Source organism: Hirundo rustica, chromosome 6 (assembly GCF_015227805.2).
Source record: "Hirundo rustica isolate bHirRus1 chromosome 6, bHirRus1.pri.v3, whole genome shotgun sequence".
NCBI lineage: Eukaryota > Metazoa > Chordata > Aves > Passeriformes > Hirundinidae > Hirundo > Hirundo rustica.
The window spans coordinates 42,377,979-42,403,934 of NC_053455.1; the positions used below are offsets into that span (position 1 = coordinate 42,377,979).

Here is a 25,956-nt window from a genome sequence, read left to right on the forward strand (position 1 = left end):
CGCGGTCACCCACGCACTGGAACAAATTCCCCAGAGAGGGTATGGAGTCTCCCACATTGGAAATATTCAGGACATCTGGACACAGCCTGGTGCAATGAGCCATAGGATGACCCTGTTTGAGCAGGGAGGTTGTACCAGATGACCTACTGTGGTCACTTCCAACCTGACACATTTTCTGATTAATATCTCAAGGTACCCTGGGCCGAAGTAAAGCAGGGCTGTTGAATGATTAATGGATTTGAAAGGAAGAAAGCATGAAAGCAATGGATGTTATGATTCAGATGGGTTACAGAAAGACTTTAGTCTAAGACCAAAAACTTCATATGTGTGATGCAAGAGAAATTTAATTTAAAGAGGGGAAAAGAAAAAGTTTGGAACTATATTGTCAGGCGAAAAGACATACATGGATAAAGTACTGCTGCATAGCTCAGTAGAACTTGATGACTGTTCAGTATTCATAAGCAATTCATTTCTGCTAGTAGCTTTAAAATATTTATTTCATGTTCCTAGACATATATGCCAGCTTTTCAGTTCTGCGCCTACTTGACCAAAGTTATAATATTTTCCGTTCAACTAAGGCAAATTTTATATAGAAAAATGCAAGTACAAGAATTTCATGCCCCAGGTCTGAATTTTTATTCTAACCAACTCTCTCTTGCCCCTATACAGCACATCACACTAGATTTTATATGCAAATGTATTGAAACAGCGCAGCTTCGGTCCCCCCTCTGGTGGGAATGAGCAGAACTGCAAATGCTACAAAAGCGTTTTGCAGCTAATGGTCAGATCGACAGCCCAGGGAAAAAAAACCTTTTCGTTCCTTTTCTGAGACCTCATCTCATGTATTTTGTTTTGTGCTACCTGTGCTTTTTTTGTTATTCCCAGTGTTATAGAGCTGCTCTGAGAAAAAAGAGGCACCAAACAAAAAAAAAGCTTATGGTATGTAACAATGACAGAACAGCTGTATTTCTACATTGTTATTCCAATAACCTATGGAAAGTAGTAGAGAACTTATTATCTAATTGGCCAAAGGTATGAACTAGACATCTTATGCTTTCATGAGCCATGGTAATAGGCGAGAATGAACACTCTTAGATTGTTTTAATAGGAGTTTCCATGATCATCTCCATGTTTAAGATAAGATCCCTTGCCTTTATCTTAAAAAGGCTTGTAGAGATTTATGTATTTGGCTGTAGGAAGTGCACATATGGGTCCATTTTAAAAATACAGCAAACTCCTTTTCCTTTTATAAGTTTTCACAAAGAGGTACAATAAGAGAAGTGTGATAAGACCCCATTAAAATTTGCAAGTGATTAAAGATGTTCCAGAAAAGAGCAGAGAAAGTTCTGTTCTTGCTTTGTGACAATCAAGATTTTAAAGAATAAGGATATAGACCGAACATCAGAAACATTTGTTCAGCTGGAGATTATACAAAACAATACTGCAATAATAGCTCTTGCTTTTGTATGTCTTTCTTTATAGGACCCATACTCCTTAATAGAAAATGATATGTAATATAAGAGAAACATTTACAGGCAAAGTGAATTTAAATTTTTTTGATTATGTGGAGGTTTTGCTGAAAATAATGTCTACCTCATTCTTGAATTTTCAAACTAATTTATCTTCTCTGCGTCTAGAAGTAAACATTTTAATCTTGTGTGGAACGAAAGTTGAAATGTCAACCTCTTTTTCTCTGAAAATTGGAGCAGAGCTCTAATCCAGAGTCTTGACAGTGAATAACGCTCCATGAATTCCCTGATCATATTGTAGACTTGTGAAACTAAGTGACAGAGACAAACTTATGAAAAAACAAACCCACCCCCAAAATTTAAACTTAATATCTTTTCTACTTCTAAAATGAGTTTTAATTTCTAAACTTAAAACATCACTCGGAGAAAAATTTCATACTGTTAAATCCCAAAAATGTTTGTCTGCTTATGCCTATCTCTGTAGCACTGCAGCTACAGTTATTTAAAACTGATCTAAAAATTTGACAAAGTAGTTAAAAAAAAATCCAAAACAACAAAAAACTTAAAATGGGAATTGTTCCATGGCTAGAGAAACATTGCAAAAATTATATTAACACCATATTTTCAGGAAACAGGCAGCAGAACACAATTTTGTCAGAAGGGCAAAAGACAAATTTCAGAGAAAACAAAACAATAGGTGCTAGGCATAAGTAAAGTTAAGGGAAGGTTAAAAACCTGCAATAAGTATATGGTTAAGGCTTAAATAATATATCAGGAAACATTTTGTAAAAATATACTAATGTTAGAAGACACTGAATAACTGTAGAAGCTACATCAGGCAAGTAAATCACGGTGAGTAGACACTCTAATAGATAGAATTAAGTAACAGTGGAAATTTATTTTTTCCTTTAGCATCTAGGTTTTGGAATAGGCCCAGGTTTCTAATCCCATCAAGAGCCTATATATGAGGTGGAATATTTTCAGAGCTAGAAAAGTACCTGCCTTCTAGGTAGATTTAATGAACAAGAAATTGAGTTGAACACAAGTTTAGTGTTCTTGAAAACTGAAAACCCAAGGTTCTGTGGCATCGACACATAGACATATTAAAAAAAGTTTATATCAAGAATATCTGTTCTTCTTTTCTGTATAATAAATTGCACATAAAAGGAGACTTCCGATGACCTTTGGTGATGCTCTAACAGCAATAGGGTGAAGCAAACAGAAAACACAGCAAAGAACCATGGACAGAGTAACAGAAGGATGGTAATTTGGCCCAGAAAAGGTCAAGTGGTAAAGTAAAAGAACTTCTGAAAGAGGGAGTGAAAATATAGTCTGTAGTTTGTTTCTTTCTGGCTCATGGCCTCTGCAAATAAACAGGACTGCATCAACAAAATATACAATGCTAAATCAGTGTTTTTTTCCAAAGGTAAAAGACTACAAAATCTGAATTCTTACAGTTTTGTCTATCAAGCAGTAATGATATTTTTCTCAGTGTGCAATAGATTTCATGTAGATTTTCTTTAGTGCAGCTGTCATGTCAAAAGCTTCTGCTTTTAGAAGAAATATTCACCACAGAGAATATATGGGACTTTGGTGTTTATAAAACCCAAAGTAGCAGTTTCTCCAGAAATAAAAAGAAAGATTATTTCTCAACTGCAGAAATTTTGCAGCCAGAAAGAGAAGTCTGAAGGCAGTTGGAAAGCTGTATGACAGGAAGAAATCACAGAAACACGGTCATAGAATGGTTTGGGTTGGAAGGGACTTTAAAGATCACCTGTTCCAACACAGTTGCCAATAGGCAGGGAACCTTCAACTAGATTATGTTGCTCAAAGCTCCATGCAGCCTTCAACAGTTCCCGGAATGGGGCATCCACCACATCTCTGGGCAAGATGTTCCAGTGTTTCACCATCCTCACAGTGAAGAATTTCTTCCTAATATCTAATATATGTCTACTCTCCTTCAGCTTAAAGACATCCCCCTGTCCTATCACTAGATCCCCCCATGAAAAGTCCCTCTCCAGCTCTCTTTTAGGTCCCCTTTAGGTACTGGAAGGCACTCCACAGTCTCCCTGGCTGAACAGCCTGTATCCAGGCTGAACAAGTCCAACTCTCTCAGCCTGTCCTGTCTTCACAGCAGAGGTGCTACAGCCCCCTGATCACCTTTGTGGCCTCCTTTGGGCTCACTTCAGCAGGCCCCAATCCTTCTTATGCTGGGGACTCCAGAGCTGGATGCATCACTCCAGATGGGATATCAGGAGAGCAGCGGGGAGGGGAACAACCCCTCCCCTTGTCCTTTGGCCATGCTGCTTTTGATGCAGCCAAGGACACAGACGTTTCCCGGCTGACATTGCTGGGTCATGTTGAGCTTCACATACACCACTGCCCACCAAGACAGCCTTTGCTCTCAGGGCTTCTTTCATTTATCCATGATTGGAATTGCCCTGACCCAGGTTTGGGGCCTTGCGCTTGGCCTTGTTGAACTTGGGATCTGCATAGGCCCAGCTCTCAAGTCTGCCGAGACCCATCAGGATGGCATGCAGATGGGAATGCTGTCCTAACGCAGATGGGTGTGGCTATGAAACTGTGCAGCTATCTCTATTTCCAGAAATACCCAAATGCGTGTGCAGGTTGCCACCTGGCCTCTTGCCCCTAACCCTAACTCTGACACTAGGCTGTGTTTGATGGTAATACTTTAAAAACTCATACATATAAATTATTCCTAGTTACACTGATCCATGTGTCCACTGTGTTACAGTTTCCCCGTTGCAAACACTGCATTATGAAAGTCTCAAGAAGGATGACTGCTTTCGATATTATTGATCTCAGACTACTTCTTAGCATACAATACAGTATTCTCTTGCCTAAATATTTTCTCAGTGTTTTCTGATATAATAAAAATTATTCTGACCTTGCTACATATTTACTTAATATTTAAGTAAATATTAGAATGGTCCATAGACACTGCGAAGCTAACTGTCAAACTATCAAGACATCTCTTGTGTAAGAAGCCAGAATCAGTCCTTTGCTAATATAATTGCTGCATTCCCTCTGTGATTTAATGCTGACATGTCTAGAGAAAGCAATAGATTCTAGACTTGTACTTCCCTTTTTGTAAAAAAAATTCCTTTGGTGTGTGAGTTCATTCTTTGATATGTAGCATGAAACATCAATAACAAGTAAGGGAAAATAAATAAATTAAAACATTTTTGTTTAAATATAATTTATCAACTAAAGGATCGCAAAGCACTTTTTAGAAAGCATTGTATCCACTGAGTACACACTGAAGTTGAATGGATTCTTTCCACAGAATTCCGTGGTCTTTGGATCGAGGCTTAAAGAATTAACTCTATCAGCACCCCAGTGAAGTAAAATATGACTGGGGAAAGGCAAAAGTAGAAGAGATACTTAAGTTACACACTCTGATATAATAACACTGAATAGAACTGAAAAATATTTTTGGTCTTATGTCATGTACCTCAGATATTTTACCAGTCAGAAGTCACATTCATTTTAAGCCCTTGAGGCACTGTACAGAAATTAGTAAACATTTCTAGTATTAGAAGAGTACTGAGAGTACTAAATGCAGCAGTATAGAACAAACTTAATCTGTTGGACTTCAGTTTGCAGAAGAATGTAAAAGAAATAGCAAAGACTCCAACTCTTTCACTAAATGTAACTCATCATTTTTTATTGACCATCTTGAAGAATAAAAATCACTGTTTGTCTTGGGGAAACAATATTTGGTTATTTAAAACAATTTACTTGGAAATAGCTGTAAAACATTAAGGACAGCCTGAAAAAGAAAGCTTTCTACTCAACATCCTGGTAGAATTATCTGATTCAGTGGTCAAATAAGTTTAAAATAATGGCTTTCAGTAACATTTTATTTGATTTAAAGTAATTTTCTTCTCTTTTCAACTGTTTAAAAAACAATGGCATATTGACATAGTTTAATATCCCGTGGTTCAAAACAGTTTCAGGCATTCTATGGAACAGTCCTAATCTATAAAATATGGTCTTCTTTCTACAAATCATTACATCCATGAGTAACTTTATGTACAAGAGTTATTCCAGGGATTTGCAGGGACTCTTTACACCTCCTCCTTTAATCATTCACAGAGTGCATATACTAAAGTCATACATGTAAATGCTTGTCTGAATAATGCATCAAATTAAAAGTTTAGAGTGTTTCAAATTCACCTGTAACTTTCATAAAGGTACTGTGACTTTTTAAAATCATACTGATTACAGATGCAACTGAATTTGCGCAGCAAGTATAAAACAACACTGAAGAAAAGAATGGAGAAACATGTTTTGAAGTTATCAAGATTTGCTAAACTGTTTGAATGATATTTCATACCAACAATTTGAGGAGTGTAGAAATAAATTCTGTAGTAGCAGGACTATGACAACAGAGGAGGACAGCTGGAAGTGACAAGCAGGAGCTGCTTAGAAAGAGAAGAAAGAGGGTTATTTAGTGATACTCTCGGCTGTAAGAGGCGGTTCCCCATGTCAGCGCCGTAAAACTGTTTGGAGTGCAGATAGCTGATGCGGTGATGCTGAACTGTGGCAGTGACTATGGAGTGATACTGTGGAATGATAGATATGGGAGCTCTTGGCATCACTGACAGATAATTAGGGAAATTGGCAAGGCTGGGGGGAAGAAAGCTGGAATCTATTGTGCACATAAAGAAGATGAAAACCTGTTGTTGGGAGGAATATAAGGGCCTTTATCTCCCGTAAGTAAGGAGGAAATTGAAAGCTCTCTGATGAAGGTAAGAACTTAGTGTCAGAGAGTCGAGGATAACCTGAAGGATGACAATTTGCCAAGCTTGCGCCCGCTGCCTTGCAGAGAGCTTGCCATTTGTAAATGAGAAGCTTTTGACAGGGGAGAAATATAGAGGAAAAAATACAATTTGGTGTCTGCAAAGGCGGGTGTTACAAAGATTCATGAAAAACACTGGCAAAAAATGCAGCGTAAGCCTGAATGCTGTGATCTTTTTTAAGATGACTTGGAATTTAATCAAAGTTAACCGCAACAGTTCAGTTTTAGCTATAATAATAATAATAATAATAAACATGGGAATGTACCGTAGAGACTTTCAGTCAACTTCCTCTGGAAATCTCATGCCTTAAGTACCTGTCACTGCTGAAATCTTCTTTAAGTGAACTCTCCTTTGGACCTTAGTATAGACTCTGAAGAGGATGGGAATGCCCATGTAGATTGGAGTGTCAAATGCTGAAAGAAAACACAGAACCCAAGAATACCTGTGCTTGTTCAGGGAAATGGATCCTCCTAATATTGTGCCCCTAGTTAGTGGAGAGAGGGGCAAGGTGGCCGGCAGGCATAGAAGAGCCTAGACTGTTTGCTATTACTGCGTTAAACCAGGCTGCTTTCAATCACAGGTTAATAAGAAAAGTTTTCATAGCTGTGGCTACACTTTACTGCAACATACATGCATTTTCTTCACTCACATAAGGTGTACTTAAAGAAAATAATTTATCCTGTGTTTCCTGCCCGGGCGTACATCATTCGACTGGTAATTATAATGACTGCTCTTTGTTCTTGGATTCTTTAGGGAGTTGGCTGTAGGTAAAATACCTTGTATTCTTTAGGTGTTTATATCCTATTAATTTCATTGAGAGTTAGACAACTAATTAGAAGGTACATGCCTGAAAACCTTTGATAAGGTAGGCCTTTATTTCTGCAAACAGATGCTATGCTGCTGATAGTACTGCAACAGAGTGAAGTTACAGTGTGGATGGTTTTGTACATATGCAAGGAATTGGACCTTAGATAGTCCAAGGCCTTTTCTTTTTATATGCCCTACAAAGTATTCTTCAACTTGGTGAAGTTACTCAGATGCAGCAGATCTCAGCTCTTCTCTAGGCACTTCCAGTTACCAATATCTGTCTCTTTTCAAGACACAATATGGGCAACATTATCAAGATGTTTGTGGAAATATAGGATCAGATAACTACAAATTAATAGCAAGGTGAAAAAAAGATGCAGATAGCTATGAATTTTATATATTTCCATTTAATTTCTATACAGTGCATAAACACACTTTTCTTGATCAGGAAGGGAAGCAAAACCCTTTTTTGGGTTAAGGTATAGTAAAGATCTGTTTTCATGACTATCCAAACGTTTGTCTCAGTAATACAAATACCCTCTATACTGCATTCCACAAGTCCAGACTGAAAATGGATCTCTTTGAAACTTTCTTTTTGTCTCCTATTTCTTGCTCCAGATAGTGAGAAGTGTGTTTGAATGGAGATTTTGGTTCTTTTGGGGGTATTTAGATGTACAAGTCTGCCAAAACGCACATGGTCTAAGCAATGATTCCCCAAGAAGGCTGTGAGACTTTCAATTTTATTACTGGAGTCTACAGCTAAAATGGTTTCCTTGCCTCTTATGTGCAATTTTCTCATGGCTACACTGGGGAGCAGAACCTGATTGCATAATAAAATTTACTTAGTATGCAGAATTCCAGATATGGAATCAATGAAGATGCTCAAATAGAATTTAATGGTGATGATGAATGACAAATGAGAAACCAGCTCCCTCTTCTAAACCTGGACTAGCTCAATGAAACCATTGAATTGTAGGTGTGGACTAATTTCAGAAATGCAGGTGATTGTTTAATTTTAGTAAATTCAGTAAAAATCCAGTAAATGCAGGTTTAAAAAATGCAATTTATGAGCCTTCTCAGAAAAAATATGCCTCTGTGTCTCCTTTTCAAGGAATATATTGTCTGTATGATTCATGTTGTTGATGCATGCGTGAGCTATGATCCCAGTAGCCAACTACCAGCAAAGTGCAGATGGGTTAGTTTAACTGGTAGTGAGGTACATGCAGTTTTATGGATTCTCTCATGAACAAAACAGAATCAACTTGAAGAATTTTTACTGTATCTTGTTGCCAACAAAACCAATTTTCTAGTTGTTGATTTGAGTATTCAGAGAGAAGGAAAATGTGAACAAACCAAACCCTGAGGAAAAGACTTGGCCCTTGCTTTCCTGAGGTTCAGCTTAAGTCAAACACTGCTCCACCCCACTTTCTACGCTCAGCTTTCCTCAGTTTTATTCGCATGTGTCATCCAGTCCTCCCCAATTCCTTTGGAGAGGAGATGGGAAGCACAGCGTCCAGGATTAGCATAGAATCATTCCTATCTGCTTCTCCTCTGGTGACCCCCAGCTGGGGTCCCTCAGGGCTGTCTCTGTCCCAGGGCAGGTCACCCTCTGCTGAGATTTTGGGGTCAGTAAGTTGTTTACACCAGCACTGCAGCCATCTGGAATTGGTTGTGACTGGCCTGGAGCAGTTCATGTCTCCTCTGGGCGGTGCTGCAGCTCCTACTGCTTAAACCGGTTCAGGCACAATATGCTCTTCTAGACTTTAACAGGAGCTGACTTCTTCTTTTTTTTTTTTTTTTTTTTTTTTTTTTTTTTTTTTTTTTTTTTTTTTTTTTAATCGGCATCCGGTAGAATTTCAGAAAATTTAATCAAGAAATTAAAACCCTGCTACATAGGGTAGCTAAACAACAGCAAAACACTAAGAAGGGGTGAAACGTCAAGTTTCAGTCACTTGCTAATAGTGAGATTCTTTCTGCATCAGTGCATGAAAAGGCATTTAGGTGTGCAATGGGAGGTGTGGCTTCCTGGACAGATACAGGTTGTGACTGGAAGATAATATCTTGTTAAAGATCTCATTTTGGTTTTTTTGAGAGTAAGGATGGTAAAGCTGCAGCTGCAGGTGGCAATGTTTACTCTGAAGATTTGGTTACTTTTAGTTCCTCCTCATGTCTTTTTCAGAACAGCTACTTGAGCTGCATTGTCCATCACAAATTAAATTTGGACAAATACCCTGAAATCCTAATGAATACAAAGGAGATGCTGATGGAGACCCTAGGATCAGGATCAAGGCCAGTACATATGAGACAACAGTTTGCTGAAATGGCTATTTTAAAAGCCTGAGGTGAAACACATATAAGCCGTATTTTTATTCTGAGAAATGATAAGTATATTTCCCTTGTTAATGAGAAACACAATCTTTCTGAACTTGAATTTTTCAGCTGGGTGTTTAGGGTTCCCCTTCCTCCCATTCTCCCCAGTTGCTATCCTACTTTTAGACAGTTATACAAAGATTTTATTTTCATTTTATAACATGTAGCAACAAATAAACACCTTTACTTGGATTAGAGAAAAACAAAAAAAATTATGCTAATACTTTTGCATTCAGGAATATTCTTCAATTAAATCCCTTGATGTATAAAAGAACATTCCTTCCCTCACTATCCGTATAAAACCCTCCAACAGTCCTAAGATTTTATATATTACACTGATTTCTACAGTGACATTTTGATTATGAATTTTTTCTGAAATCTTGAACTAAGATTACATTTTATTTTTTTAAGGTAATTTGCCCTCAGTGCTGTATTGGACTTGCGTATACACAACTGTATTGTGCCTTAGCAGAAGGCAGCGGATGCAAAAAATAAATTATTTTAGCACAACTGCCTGCAGAAGTTATTTGGGCTAGGGTATTCTACCTTTCATTTGCAAGGGGGTAAAATATTTCTGCTCAGCTTCACTGAGTATCTCATTAAAATGTGGAAACACCTCCACGACTCTAAGCCCTCGGTGGCTTCCTGCTCTGAGCAGCTCAGTCCAGGTGCTCATATTTATAGGATAACAATCAAGCCAATGTAGTCACAGGATTAATCTTACGTGGCTCCAGATGTGTGGGAATTAATGTGTTTATATGTAGGTTCACAGAAATAGCTGATAAATATAATTTTATATCAGTAAGTATTAGAGGCAAAAACAAAGCTTGCACCAGCTTATCAGTAGACTGTACCTTACAGCAGCCAGTGTGTTATACGAGGAGCCAGTGCAGGTTTGTGTGTGCGCACAAATAGCAGAAGCGAAAGTTTTACTGGGAACTTCCCTAAGGTAGTGAGGTCATGCAAACGCTGATCTCCTAAAAGAACAGAAATACAAGAATTCTGAGAATACCTCATTAGGTAACATATGCCTAACTGAGGCACATACAGGTTTTGAAGACTTAATGCCTCACAACGGGGGAAGAAGAAGGCACAAAAATCTTGCCCACTAAGCCACAAGTGATGAGCCACTCTAGAGCCCCAGGCCTTTACAGATTTCCTGTGGTTTAGTAGGAGCTGTAGGAATAACCTTTGAGTGTTTTTTATGTTGGTGGCTGCATGACTTTTTTATTCTAAATGCTGCTAAACTTGCAGTTTTGCTATGCCTGCCCTTGTGCCTTATTCACTACAACTGTTTCGGGTGACTTCCTGGGAACAGAATCACAAAGCAAAAGGGTTTTCTGTGGGATTTATCCTTAGACATCTGAAAGCTTAATGACTAATAATATTCCACTGTTATTTTCCCCTGTTTTTGTCTTATGAGGAGGTGACTATTATGATGCCTATTTTACACATGGAACAAAAGTTCAGGACATTTCATGTTAAAAAATCAGAGCCATAATACCAGGAGACCAGGATTTTGGATTTCATGCTCTTTGGCACCTCCTAACTACCAGCAGCTGTGAGGGATCAGTGCCAGGCTGGTGGAACACAGCTATTTGACTGTACTTGGGACAATCAATGCTCAGCTGGGTTGGGGTAGGTGCAGGTTTTCAGGTGCAGCCTGGGAGGAGCCTTAGGAACTTGCAGTGATAAAAGGAGTTTGAGGCAACATAAAATGGTTTTGAGTCCCTCCTGTGTGTTTGTGGGCCTCTGTCTTGGTTAGACCTATTAGTAGGATTGTATTTTTTGGGGAAAGACTTCTGATTTTGGGAAAGGTACTTTTTGGGAAAACTGCTGAGAAGCACCTAAGGAATCTGAACATAGGACTGGTGAATAAGGCATAATGTTGTGTTCAAATTGCCTTTATGTACCATAAGGAAAGTACTGATTATGGAATGATGCGCAGAAATGAAAAAGATGGGTGTATAAAATTCTTCCTTCCCTTCAAGCACCTAAAGTGACTATGCTCAGGGAACATTTATGTGGCTTTCAGCTCTTTTCTGAAGGTAAGTGCGGTGGTTTAGCAAAAAGTATTTCTCCTGAGGAAGGTATAGCAAAACCAATCAGTGACTAGGCATGAAAATTGATAGCTAATATAGTCCTTTTGCATTTCTCTGACGCTTGCAGTTTCTTTCCTTTTTATTACTTAGTACAAGTTCAGCTCAATGTTCCTGTAATTTTTGGTCCTTTTTGCCCTCCTGTATTTCAGCCAATTTAGCCTCCACCCTTTGGTGGCCCGGCTGTGGCTCAAAGCAGTGCTCAGTTGAAGGGGTGTGAACATGGTGTATTTAGGTTTTGCCCTTTTGTCTTACAAGTTTGCGATGTTTTCAAAATATGGACAGAAACTTTCTGATGCTGGGGAGAGCTGCTTGCTAAGAAAAAAAAAAAAACCTAGAAAAATTCAGTCGATTACCTGTTACACTGTGCTTAGCAAATCAAAGCAATTTTACCATAGTTTTTGCTTTCTGAAGTTCTTGAATTAATTCTTCTGAACTGTTTAGCCTGAAGGAGGTACTTGACAGGATATGTATAATCCAAAAGTGCTACAGTTTTGTAAAATTCTCAGCTGTCAATGAGAAAGTATTTTTAATGTTTTTTACTCTTGTTTGGAGTGAATGTTTTAGCCAAATAACCTTTATTATGCATGGTAAAATCAACATCTTTTTAATAGCTTGGTGCATAATCCTTTTGAAAAGGAAAATAAAAACGAATGCTTACTTGTTGGAGTCTTTCCTTAATATTCCAAGTGGCAACAAAATCCTTGTTTTTCTTCTTTATTCATGCCTGTTTGAAAAATCCCACCAGCTGGGTTTTCTCTGTTGCATCATGGAAGCTAGCAGTGGGAAAAAGTCAGTTCATTAGGTCACCTAATGCCCCTCGCTTGCCTGAGATTATTCCCTGTTGTACTCTTATTTTGTCCATGTCCTGTTTCATTTCTAGTGAGGCCTATTCTAGGATTTAGGCTGTTTCCTCTGAATGACATTTCCAAAGCTGAAAATTATTCCAAAGCTGATTATCATGCATAGTTTTCTGTTTTACAATCTAAACTTTTATTTACTTTAATTTCATCTAACATTTCTTAGTGAAAGTTTTTTTTTTTTAATGTAAAGTAACTTTCAGTTCGGGATTAGAAGTCAGGGTATGTTTATTTTGTTTCTATGTGTTTACATATGTTTCTAAGAGTTATGTTTGCTGCCAGCCTTTTTTTTCCATCCAAACGACCTAAATAAAGTCAATATTTAAGAAGCTTTCCTCTTCTTACTCTGGAATAATTCAGGCAATTTAGCACATGCTTTGTCTCACACAAATTATTTGCAGTTTGGGTTAAATTATGAATAGCTTGTATTAATTTGTTCTCGAGCCAAAGTCCTGTAGCAAACTGCCAGTGGTAGCAACTGGCAACCACTGGACCCTGCTGAGTCTTTGAATGCATGTGAGTTGCTTTTGATAAACGTTATTATGTGGTGTAGTATATATAATAAAGTATTGAAGGAAGTGAGTTTTGGTTGGATTGTTTTGAGGTATTCTAAACAGGGATATTTCTACAAGTTTTCCCTGAGATTTTGACTTCCTCTCTTGTTTAGTAGCTTGTGAAGCCTTCAGTGGTGGTTTTTTTCTTGCTCAATTCTTCAGTGTTTTAGTCATGTGAAAGCAGCATTTGTTTTCGTTTTATTGGGGTTTCACTTTTAGTCACAAATTTCTACACTTGTCCCAGTCCCGTCTCTCCTTACACTACCCACTTCCACCTCCCCCAACATTTTCCAATTTTGTTTTTCTGTCCTACACTACCACTCCAGTCAGTGCTTTTGGGTGTTTTTGTGTTCATTCAAAGGTAGCATTACTCTAATTTCACAGAACCTGGGGAGAGGTTTTTCTGCAACCGCTTCTTACTTCCTACCCCTTGTTCTCTTCATTTTCTCTCACCCATGGTAGAGAGAACAGGTTCACAAAAATGGCAGGTGGGAGGTAGCTCATATCCATTTCCATGAATTTCCACTGCATGTCCAAAATATATTTGATGGACCCTTTCAGGCTCTCTTAATTATGCTTTCAGTAATTGCAGCTGACTCCAGGGCAAGCAGGTATCAGGAAAATCCACAAATGCCAGAGGTTTATGTCCAAAGGGAGACAGAGGAGTCCTCAACTTCATTTGAATAAAGGGAGTCCCCCCGGACACACACCCACGGGGTTTTCTCTCGGGGTTTGGGAGGGCGCAGCATCCTTTTATCCCGAACTCCCGGCCGCAGGGTGCCCCCTTCCTTCCCCCACTGGCTGAGGTCTCAGAAGGCACAGCCTTCCCCCTCTGCCTTCCACGTATTCCCCCTTGAACCTGCCATTCCACCCCAAAGCTCCGAAATTCAGGCTGTGCAGAGCCATGTCTGTGTCAGGAGCCGAGCTTCTGGGCTCTGCAACAAACCGGGTGCCCAAAGCTAGGAGAGACATTCGGACCCATTTCAAAGATGTGGACACCCACACCTTCACCTTTGGGAATAGGGTAAAAAGCTAGTCTGTCATTTCTTCTAAGTGCAGCTAATAAGTAATGTGTAAATTCTCATATGAAGCTGTTTTGAGAATGAGAAGTTCCTTTAACACAGCAATCTGTTTTGAGGGTGAAAAGTAAGTGCACCTGTAATAATGAGGGATTTGTCCCAGGAGAATCAGTAAAGAAAATATGTAAACAATCCAAGAGTAGGTAGATTTGATAGACAAGTAAAATGTCTTTTACTAACCAATAGAATAAGTAACAAGAAGGCAGTTAACCAATCAGAAGTTGCCCTTGAGGTCTGTAAAAACTCTATAAAAGACAGCGTATGGCCATATTAAAGAGCCTTCTGAACCTTCTGAAAATGTGGTACTGTGTCATTCCATATATCGTGACTGTGTCTACAACGACATTCACCCCTCAAATTATTTGTAGACATTAGCACACATCTTTTCTATCACAGGGAATCAAGACAGAAATAGGATATGAGTCTTTGTATTGACTGCAGTACAGGGAATACTTTATCTCTGTGCCATCCAGATGAAGTAGGTACAGATCAAAAGTTGTCAAGCAGAACACATCATCTTCCTGCTCTAAGACCGACAAAGAATATGGAGGTAGCATTAAGAACAGGCAATTAACTTTTTAAAATGCTAGCGTTATACTTCAAAGATAATGTTTTGTCTCATGGTTGTCACCAGCAGGTCATTGAATCCTTCAGATTTTATATGGATCTTATGTATTTTCGTGGCAGTATATATGGCAGGGTACTTTCTGTAATGTGATGGCAGGTTAATTGTTGTTAACAATCTGCTAATGCCAAACACAAGCACCTACATGAAATTAATCTCTCTGAACTACTCACTTCTGGGCTTGGGAGAGTTTGGTCCTCTACTCCAAAATAGAGGAACGTAAAATCAAAGAAATTATAGTGCCCTGAGCTATGAACTCTTGCAAACGGTGGCTATTAAAGGGCATCTGAGAGAACAAACTTGTGTGTAGGTGTAAGACCACAAGTGAAAGGACTTTAAGGGTAGTTAAATGCTATTTTTTGTGAGACTGATAAGAAAGAAAAAAGCAAGCTGGCCTTAAATCCAAAATGATCGCTAATCTGTAAGCTTAAAATTTAGCATAAGAAAACATGTCTTTTGCTGTCTGTTGCCCATGGTGATATGTGGGTGTTAGTATAAAGAGGAAAGGAAAATCTTGTGCAATTAAATGTTTTACTGCACGTGACGGACATGGCTGTAATGGCTGATGAAAATTGATTAATGGGAAAATGAGTCATCTAAGTCAGACAGCCTCTATCAGAATATGCATTTTTGAGGAAATAAAACTCTGCTCATTCAGTGACTCTTTACAGTGTTAACTCTGAGATCTCTTAGGCTCTGGAACTGTCTCTCTTGAAAGTAGTGGAGACCCCATTGCTCAAACTTTACAATTAGACTGCAAGCTGGCGAACGTACATTAGAGCACAGCAACTCAGAGGTTTACTTGGTTGAGAAATAGAGATAATAGATCTCATTCCTTGATCGGCCTAAATATGTAACTATTTTGTTCTTCAGGCTTTCCACACTAATGTGCCAGCTTCATTTGTCATGGAGCACAGTACTAACCCTTAAAATCTTACAACTACTCTTCTGTATAAGGTTTAATGTCTGTACCAATAGTTTAAGCATCTCTGTTTTGAAGTGAAAATAGCTTTTATTTGCAAATTTTGCAGTAGCTGTTAGTCTCTTAAGAGCTCACAAGCTTTTGTCTCCACTGTGAAGTGAAATGTCTTATTTCAGGACCAACTTGGGTTAAGCTAGAAAGGGATAAAATACCATTTTTTGAAATTATTTTGATATGTGAAAGAACAGGCTTGTTGTCACAAAATTCTTCTGAATATAAGCAAAACTCACAAAGGCTGGAGTCTTTGTCCTTTCTTGGAATCCTGAATTATTTGTTTGCTTGTTTTTTTTAATTCACTATATGTTGTTTCTGCCTGCCAACAAAGTTTATGACTGAAGTATCGGCTTGCAACTTTGTAAACATTCTAAAGCAACTGTCCAAAACACTGCGTAGTCACAAACCTACCAGAAGGCATTTTGAACTCTCCCAATCATCTTGGTAATCTGCTACAATGTTCTGATAAACGTAAAAAGAACACCTTTGTGACCGAAGAGAATGAATTTTACACTCATCTTTATATTTCCCTTGTTTAGCAATGCTAGTCCCACTGCTGCTTAAGCTGGTTTGCAGAATTCTCGTGCAGACAAGTGAGACTTGAAAGAAAACCTGGAGCTGGGGCTAGGGGGAAAATGACATTCTCTGGAGAACAGGAATGTTGATGAAACCATACCTCAGGCATTCCTAATTGAAGTCAGAAAACTTGAGTCAGTGTAAATAAAAAACTGCTGATGGGTGCAAGAAATACAGAGAGGTTAGTCAAAGCTCCTGGACAATTAAAGCATTTGAGAATTGAAATAGTAGTTCAAGATACATGTGGTAATCACAGCTTCCAATTTTTCTGGTTTATTTATTTATTTATTTATTTAACCTGAATATATGCTAAGTTAAAGGTCATGAAAAGATTTATGGCCAAATCAAAAAATCAAATTAAAATATTCTTGCTGCTTAGAAAAGAAAAATCTTGTTGGGAACTTAAATGTATTAGTGCAATACCCTGATCTTTTTGATATCAGTATTTCTTTAGTACAGGATAAATAAATCCAAGGTGTTTAGCTTTAGTTTAGTGACTTTCATTTTGTTTCTTAAACAGTGATCACTATTTAAGGCTACTAGTATATGCCAACAATCCAGATGTTTTTAGCAAGTGCTCAATGATGTGAGAATAAAGTCTAGACAATTACTTTAAGTTTCTTTTCACTAAAAGACATACTGCACACTTTAATTCTTGCAGCCCATCTCTCTAGAGGGAGGAAGAGATATAATGATCACAGAGAAATGCAAGCAAATGTAAAAAGAATGCTCATATGAGCTCAGGCTGAGGGTCTGTGTACTGGACTATTCTCCTTGCAGCAGTGGCTGCTGAAAGACAGAAAGGAGGAGGGAGAAGAAAGTACTTTACTTGCTCTGTTGACCAGAGAGTAAAAAATGTAATTTCCTTTGAAAAAGGGGGTGAAAGTATTGTGGGGTACAGGTATATATCAGAATATAACAGCAATGTAAGGTTTTAGGCTTTGGAGTCTGTGGGCATAGGTTTTTGATTTATATATATATATATATATATATATTTATTTAAGCTCCTGAGCTGAACTTCTAAAACAGCCTTTGTTTTTCATGCTTTCAAACAAGGTTTTGTAACTCTTCTTTTTAAAATTTTCTTTTCTTTGAAGGAAGAAAGGTAAAGATGTAAAGTTTTTACTTCTGACTTTTTATCAAATTGGGTTTTTTTGCCTAAGATATTAGGGTTGGAAAATCTGTCTTTTAATAATAGCATCCAAATAGCACAAAATCAAGGTGATTAGGATTTGTATTTCAGCATTGCAGAATTAATTTGAAATTAGAAGCTTGAGACAATGAATTTAAGTTTTTAGGTGGAAGGCTGGAATCTGATGGTAAGTCTGCTGGAACTAAAAATACCCACAATGTAAACTACTCAATCTTTCAAAGTAGTTGATTAGAAAAAAGCAAACTGAAAAGCCTGATTTATGTGAAAAGCCTGTTTTATTTTAGGGCCGTTAATAATGAAACATAGTTCTTAGTGTGTTTCTCAGATTTTGAGGAACTCAGTTGTGTTGCTCACAACCATGACCGAGAGTTTTAAGGTATAAAGGATGTGGAGAACCTGTTTGCTGCAGTTTTGCTGTTGCATCTTTCCCTGGAGGAGAGGTATTGGATGAAAGAGTTATTATTATTACTCATATGTTTATTGCAACTGTAATGCATATACCTTGACAGAATATTGTCTACAAAATTCTCATAACAGTAGAAATGTGTTTACCACTGGTCTTGAACATAAACTTTGCAAATATTTCACAAGTTAGCTGGCAATTAATTTTTCTCCAGGTAATATATTTTCTTGTTTGCTTTTCCACTTTCTTTCACTGTTAGTCTCCTGAAAAATCTTTGTGGTTAACAATAGGTTTCACAGCTCCCAGGAGAAAGATCACTGTGATCATTTTTCCAAAAATGTCAGTATTGTTCAGTTCAGGTCTGAAGTCCAGCAGTGGCAGTGGGTGTTGGGCTTCCTTAGGAACAGCTGCCACTGCCCTCTAGCAGAGGCAAGAGAAGCCACATGTGCTGCTTCACAGTCCCTGTAGTTTTGAGGCTGATATATAAATTTACAGCACCCATTGATCCTGGCTTCAAGTTAGGACTGCACCAAGCCAAGGGGTGGATGAGAAACTGGGGTATATTTTCCTCTGATGATTGTCACTAGGGTGCTCCCTGGGGGTAGTGTGCACTCTGGCAGCTGTAACTCTTCAAACTTCATCAGCCAGAGGTGCTGGGTCGTACTGGCTGCCAGCCCCAGCTGTCTACAGGGGCCTCTTGGGTCATCTTTCACCCCGCTATGGTCCTGCTAATGCTTTCTTAGGATGGAAATCATATTCATAAATATTACTATTTCTTCATAAAGAAGCTAAAAATTAAGAGGTAACAAGGTTGCAAATAGTGTATGGAATTTGGGCCTCTTTTATTATATTGACATAATTTAATTTAGAAAGTGAAATATTGCAAAAATGTTTGAGGGACTTTTGGAAGTTTTTTGTGTGGGAGCATGTGTGCTGGGTCAGTACTTTCTCTGTTGAGGGCTTTGCTGAGCAATAAGTTTGTGTGCTTCACTTGTGCTGAATTTCAGAAGTTTTCAGAGGAGTGACATTGATATTAACTGACAGGTCATCAAATTCAGCTGAATGAGGTGAGGGCCAGACTGAGATGGAGCTGAAGTCAAGTTTGTTTTTTTTTTCCCCCCTTTGTGAGGTGGAATGAGGGGAGGGAGTTAGCATATCTGTCCTGTTTATATTGCATAATAAACTGCCTTTGTTTTCACCATAATGAGGGCATGTGAACAAAGATGCTTGTAAGACTGTCGTGATCAAGGAAGTGATGAGATGTCCAAAGTGCAGCCTGTTTTGGGTAAAAACAAAGTCAAAAAGCAAAAAAAACCCTGGAAGTGCAAAGAATGTTTTTTTTCTTTTTGATTAATGTGGAAGTAATTAGCTGGTGGTATGGTTTTAAAATTATGTAGGTGAGGTAGGACAAAAGTCCTTGCCTGTATCTTTGGGATTATGGTGAAGAATATTTGGAAAACAGCAACAGTAACTTATTCTTGCATAACATTTGATATTTCTTCTCTCCACAACCCCCCCCCCCCCTTCTTTAACATGTATTCTGTGTCATGGAAACTAGAATGCAAGTCAGTTTAATTACTTTTGTTGTTGTTCCAGTCCCATGGATTGCAAATATTAGATTTATGAATAGATTTAATTAGTTCTGGAGCTTTTTTAATATACTCAAGCAATTCAGGCTGCACCTAGAAAAAGGTTGTGGAAAAAGCTGTTCACACTGGACTTTGGTCGAGACATGAGGTCTGCTTTATGAAACTTCAGCTTACTAGTTAGAACTGTAAATGTTATCCCTGATGTTGTTAATCTGAGAGTAGCAAAATTACTCATACTGCGGTCTTAGAAAACAGAACATGCCATTAGCGTCATTAACATGTGCTCTGGGATGATATGTTCTCCAAGTAGAAAGTGTCAATACCATAATGCTATACTCCTGTGGCATTTTGGTCACTATATGAGGTGAAAAAGTTAGTGAAGAGTGTTTGTCTGAATAGAGCAAAATCAATATGAAGGGCAGGTAAATGCATCAGGACTTCTCAGCATGAGGAAGTGAGTCCAGGCTGCTTATGATAGAAGACTGTGAATCTGTGAGTGGCATACTAAAGTGCGCAGAGCGTTCCTGTCTCTGACTGCAACTCCTTGTGGCACAGATAGTTAAAGGCTGGCACAGTGTACTTGGGAAACACCACCATTTGCTTCCCTTGATCAGAGGGTTGCCTGTGACCAACACCGGCAAAACTTTGGCTAGATGGATCTTCAGTCCAACTGCTGTGGCTGCTCGTGTTCCTGTGTGGATAGGCATGTTCATGTTTGGGGGTGAGAAAGAATCCGCTCCAAGACCCACAAGCCAAGAAAGCAGCTACATAAGATGTCATGCAGTGTTTTGGAATAGGATGGAGGGTGAAGAAAGGACGGGGTGGAGAAGCAAAATAATTGCAACAAACTAAAAACAAGTACAATTTACAAATTCTCCTGTTGCTTCAGTGGACTTTAAGTTATACAGCAATTTAAACTGAAAAAGTGAACAAAAGCCCAAGTGGTTATGTGTGATTTGTGAAACACTGTGGGTCTTCCACCTTCTGAAACTGTGTCCTACATTTCTCTTTCCAGGTACCACAGCCTCCTTCTCATGCTGTGTGGCTTTGCAAGTTCACTGTCTGTTAAAACTGCAGGGTTTACTTAACAGTAGAAGACACATACTCCATGTTAGTACTAAATATTGTGGCCACAGTGCTTATGGATGTTACACTGCAGTCCTTTGTGCTACAGTAACAATAACAATTGCCACGGTCAGTGCATCCAGGCTGCTTTGCCAGCTATCCCGTGGCTGGTGTATCTAAAACTCCCCAAAGCACTTCCACCGTGTTCTATTACAGTTTGGTTGCTAAAACTTTCTGTGATGTGAAGCACCAAACTTACTTAATGTAGCTCATTCTTTAGGGAGCTCTGTCAAGTGTATTTTGTTGCTCAGACCCATGAACTGGTTCCTTAACAGTCCCTCATAGTTATAATTTACTGTAGTAATCCCAGAGCTGCTTCTGAGGAATGTGGTTTTTTTTTTTTTTTTTTTCTTTCATGTTTCTGAAGGAGTCTCAGTCTTCTGGCTCCTGAAGTGTCATCTGCTGCAAAAAGCTGAAGTTATGGATGACAAGTGAGACAGCAGCGTTTGCATCCTGAACCTGATGCAGAGGGTCTGAATTACCTGTGGGAAAGCAAAGGCAATATGACTGTTTTCATATTTAATGTGTGAATTACAGCTAGGACTTGTACTTATCACAGCAGAATACTCATGTTCATGAAGGTCAGATATTTAGGCAATACATGGAAAATCCGTTTTGGTTCTTGGACTGAGAACTCAAAACTCATTTCATAAGTGAAAGCTTTTGGCAAAGCAATTCTCACTGAAGGAGGGAATTTCAAGCACCTTCATAAATGCAGTGTTGGATGTCTGCCTCCACTGACATTCTATTTTTTTTCTTTTCCTGCCAGAAATCTTTTCTTTTCTAAAAATATTTACTTGACTCTGCATATTGCTGCCTAATCTAAAGCTGGATAATATAGTGCTGATTTTAAAATCCCAACTGGTTCAGGGTATAAGAATGACTTTTAAAACATTGCTAAAATCATCTGTTTGGAACAAAATTTCTAACTGATTATGCTCTTCTGGCTGTAGTGTTGTTTCTACACCACCAACCCCCCACTCCCTCCCCCTATAACCGCTGCTGCTGTCCTAATCTTCTAGACCATTTAGTACCCTCCTCTTATCCTAAGTAAAATACAATTGCTGGCTCTGATATTCTTTAGGTGATAATCCAGATTAATTCAGACTTTGATGTAGGAACAAGTCCTATTTCAGCTGCCAAGAGATCCAGATTGCCCCACGGAAAATGCACACAACACATGCACGTACACACAAGCGCACGCAGTATGTAGAATGCCTTAAAGAAACTGTAGCTAACCACCTTATTAGTATTCCTCCCTCCTCTGTGTTTCACTTGCAGCAACAGAGGGCTGAGCAAAATGCAGTAGAACGGGGACAGAGACAGAGCTGGCAATCATCTCGGTGCAGGCTGCTGAATGTAGGGGGTGGGGGGGATGCAGCAAAGCAAGATTAATAACCTTGCCATAATCCTGTGCACCCTGGAAGGAGATACCTCCGGTGACTGAGCTGTTCTTGTCTTGATTAATTGGACTGAGTGAATGAGTGGCTGGCAATCCACCTGGTTTGGAGGCGACCCCCTGGTTTTGCTGCTCTCTGAATCCTCTACCCATCTGGGAAGGTAACAGTGAGACATACCATCTGCAGCACACACAGCAGCTATTGGAGGCTACTACTGACAGTTTGCACTACATTTTTTGGTGAGCAAGAAGCCAGGTATATTGTACAGTAGGATATTTCTGTGCTCAAGCTACTGAATTTCACAATCTGGTCCTTCAGCAACCCCCTACGCTCCCTTTCCAATTGCTTTTGAGTTCTGGGCTTACTTTTGGCATAGTCTCCTGGACACGTTTTGCTGGGGATGGAAGAGCAGTAAATGGAACCTCTGAAAACTAATTGTTTTGCTTCTGTGTGACTCGAGAAAGAAAAAAGCTAAAAGAATCACATCCACTTGGAGGAATTTAAATTTCTCTCGGAGAAGTTTATAGAGGGACTGTACAAAAGGTAAGTCCAGGGGATTATCTACCCCTTCTGTTTCCTTGTTTGTTTCCTGCTTGCTTGGTTAAAGTAGGGGGAAAAGGCAAAAACGTTAGTGTTGGCTGCACCACGGAGTGTGGCGGTTGTAAAGTCTGTGCTTGTAATTTGCATCCCATTTTTACGTCCTTTTCATTTTCCACCCCCCTCCTTCCCCTGCCATTTGCACAGTAAAAATGCTTGCAAAATAATAATCTATAGGGCTCCTGGAAAATGTTAGTTAAATAGCATTATAAAGCTCCTTTTATTTCAAAGTTATTAGAATTTCTAGAAAGAGAAATCTTTTGATTAAACAAGCTAAAATATTTGGGAAGTATCTTGAATGGACAAGACATATAGCTCATACAATATCTTCAATAGAAGCCTCCATATTTTCATAAGTCTTGTCTAGTTTTTTTTTCCTCTGCATTTCAGTCAGCTCTGGAATGATGAATATGTAAGTACAAAGCTGTTTCTGCTGCTGTTAGCCAAAGGAGAAGGTAGCAGAATAGAAATGTGTGGATTTGTGCATCCACTTATGTGAAGTTCATCTGCTTGCTTCTTATTAACCTTTTGAATGCTGCTTTCAGTGTGGGTGTGTGTGTTTTTTTTGTTTTTTTTTTTTTTTTTTGTTACAGACTTTATGCAATATGTAGGATCTAACAGTAATAACTCTTGTGGTATGAAGTGCCAATCACAAATGGGTTCTTCTCGGCCATTAATTTCTGAGTTGGGGGTGCTACTAAGCACTCAGGTGACCAAAGTAAATGCTTCACCAGTGTGGTTCATGGCACTTCAGAATTTCTGGAGATCTATCTGCTACATCAGTCTGATGCTACTCAGTATTTAAACCTGGCACTTTTCCTCCCCCTGCACCCCCTTCCACCAATGCAGTTTCTACTGTTACAGAATGACTGTTGTAGCCCTTTCCCATCGTTCCATTAAATAATAAAAATAAAATACCATTGCACTGCAATAGAATCAGAGCTCTTCTAGTTGAGCTTTTTTTTTTTTTTTTATTGCTGCACTGATAGTACTTAGCATTCCCAAGGAGGTAAGCAAACCGTCTGTAAATACATTTCAAAGATGCTTCGTTCTCCAAGTGCAATTGCTAGGTACTCATGCCTTTGCAATCATATGAATATGAATGACCAATATTGAAGAATATGGTATCTCTTTGAAATACTGCATAGCTGGATACGTACTGTAAAAAGACAGGGATCAAATAGAGTTCTACTGAATAAACAGACACTCAGGGTTTCTATATGTATGTATACAAATGTAATGCATGAAAAGGGGAATTACATCAGATTTTTAAATATGAGGACACATCAAATAAGATGATCTATTTGGTACAAAGAACTATAATGTCCCTTGTAATAGATCCTGTGTTGTAAAGCTAAAAACTTAATGAAAAGGCTCTGCTTCGGAGTAATCAAATCACTTCATATTATTGCATCCTGTCAGTCAGCCCCTGTATTTCCCACTGGTTTTGCATAATAGCTTTAAAGATGGATTAAGGAAGAAAGGAGAACTAGTTATAGGTGTGTTTCCCCTCATTTTCTGGAAGTGATGCTTCTGTGTTGCATGTGCATTTACTGTATTATGATTATGTCAACCAGATCTCTTTCTGGGCAGGATGCAGTTTGCCATAGTTTTCCCTCACTGTACTTTCCCCAAGCCCCAGTTGTGTGTTGCACAGGAATCTTATTTCACAGGCAATGAGCTGTGTTTTCTTTTAACTATGGGGAACAACCTCTGTGTAATCAGGCTAAAAAAAAAAAAAAGTGTGTGTGAGAAGAGATGAAAACTCATGATTTCTAGAGCCTTACCCTGGTTTTAGAATTGAAGTATTGAATGAGACTATTAAAGCAGAGATGGTGACTGGATGAAAGCAAGGGACAAATGTTCTGCCTGGAGATGAAACTTTCATGTTCTGGTGAAAAAGACGACACATTTTTCTTCACTTCCATGTCTATATATTCTGATATATGGAATAAAATTTAGTAGTGTTACATTAAACTGAGTGGAAGAGCAGTCACCTGCATGCTGGAAAAGAAGCATGTCATCACTCTTTATGGTGCCCAGCTGTTATTAATCTTCTGGGTTTTATGTAGTCATGCTTTTTCATTATCTCCTTACATTGCAGACTAAAGCAAATGGTGGTTATTTGGTATTTAAACAGGCTCACTGAAGAGGAAACCTTGTACTTCTCTTCCCATGTTCCCCCAATTGTGTTGGTTTAGTAGATTTTTATTAGAACTTCTCTAGAATTTTGATTCTGATTTCTTATGCTGTCATACTTGCTGTTTTGGGGGTTATTTTTGTATCTTATACATGATATTGTATGCAACATAATATGTTAACACAAGATCAATTTTGTTTTCTAATACTGTTGTTTTTCTTATGGTGAGAATGGAAATGAATAATACTCAGTTTTACCAGGTTTTATGTGGGAACAAGGCTTTAGCACCAGTTGGACCACGTGGGGATTTTGTTTTTTAAAAAAACAAACCAGTAGTCAATCTGTAAAAGGAATCTTGTTTCATTTTAGTAATCCTTGAATTTCAATTGCATGTCATAGTGTAATGCCCCATATGCCTTCAGTCTCACCTAATATGTAAAATGCTTTCTCCTCTGTGCTCTTTGGCTGCCTGTGCGAGCTCAATCCACTGCGCTTTGTGCATCTTGCTGGAATATGGCAGGAAGGCCGGCACACGTCTTGCAGTAAGTGTGTTATAGATAAAGTGTCTCAGTAGGGACACGGGTACAACGAGGTTCTCATGAGCTGAATTGTCTAAATGTTGTTTTAAGAATAAGTGGAAGATAACTGGAATTTCTTTTTTACTTAGTTCCAGTTAATTGAGCAGCTTCCTTTTCTTGTTGCTGAAGTCAGTCAACCAGGCGCTAACCTTCTCCAGCACATGTTTCTGTGTTTCTAAGACCCAGGGTACTTTACACATGAATTCTTTCTTTCTTCTGAAACAAGCTGGGCTGACAACTGGTAAGGCAATCTTGAAGCAGTGCAGTGGTGTAAAAGTAAGGGGAGGATGGCAGAGAGATGTACCAGCAACTCCAGGACTTAAACCAAAAGAACAGGTTCAGTGGGATGGCAGAACACATCATTTCGGTTGCTGACTCATTGTGTTGGTCTGCAATATTATCTTACACTAAGATGACACTGGCCTGGTTTTGAAATAAGGAGGTAGAAATGAGTAGTTTATCAGGAACACATTGTTTATGAATGTGCACTACTTTGACAGATGGTCTGATCACTGGAAATTCATGCAGGTGGAGTTATGGTTCTTAACTTTGAAAATATTACTAGCATGTAAAATTTATTTTTTGCCACTTGAAGAATAACAAAGTTACAAATACATCCTTTGAACTGACAAGTTAGGTGAATGAAGTAAATGGCAGTTCACACCCCCCACCCCACCCCCCCTTTTGGTATTACTCTCCTTCCCATTTCTTCTCATTCTGTGTCAAGGGA

General features: G+C 38.6%; 1 protein-coding gene across 1 annotated transcript in view; it reads left to right on the plus strand.

Annotated features, from left to right (window-relative positions):
- The first annotated feature begins 11,209 nt into the window (after positions 1 to 11,209).
- The window catches only part of LRRC4C (leucine rich repeat containing 4C), a 508,382-nt gene continuing 493,635 nt past the window's right edge, over positions 11,210 to 25,956 (plus strand). The window contains exons 1-3 of the mRNA XM_058421147.1: positions 11,210 to 11,520; positions 20,402 to 20,496; positions 20,879 to 22,454. The gene's annotated coding sequence lies outside the window, so the exon portion shown is untranslated. The remainder of the gene's footprint in view (positions 11,521 to 20,401; positions 20,497 to 20,878; positions 22,455 to 25,956) is intronic.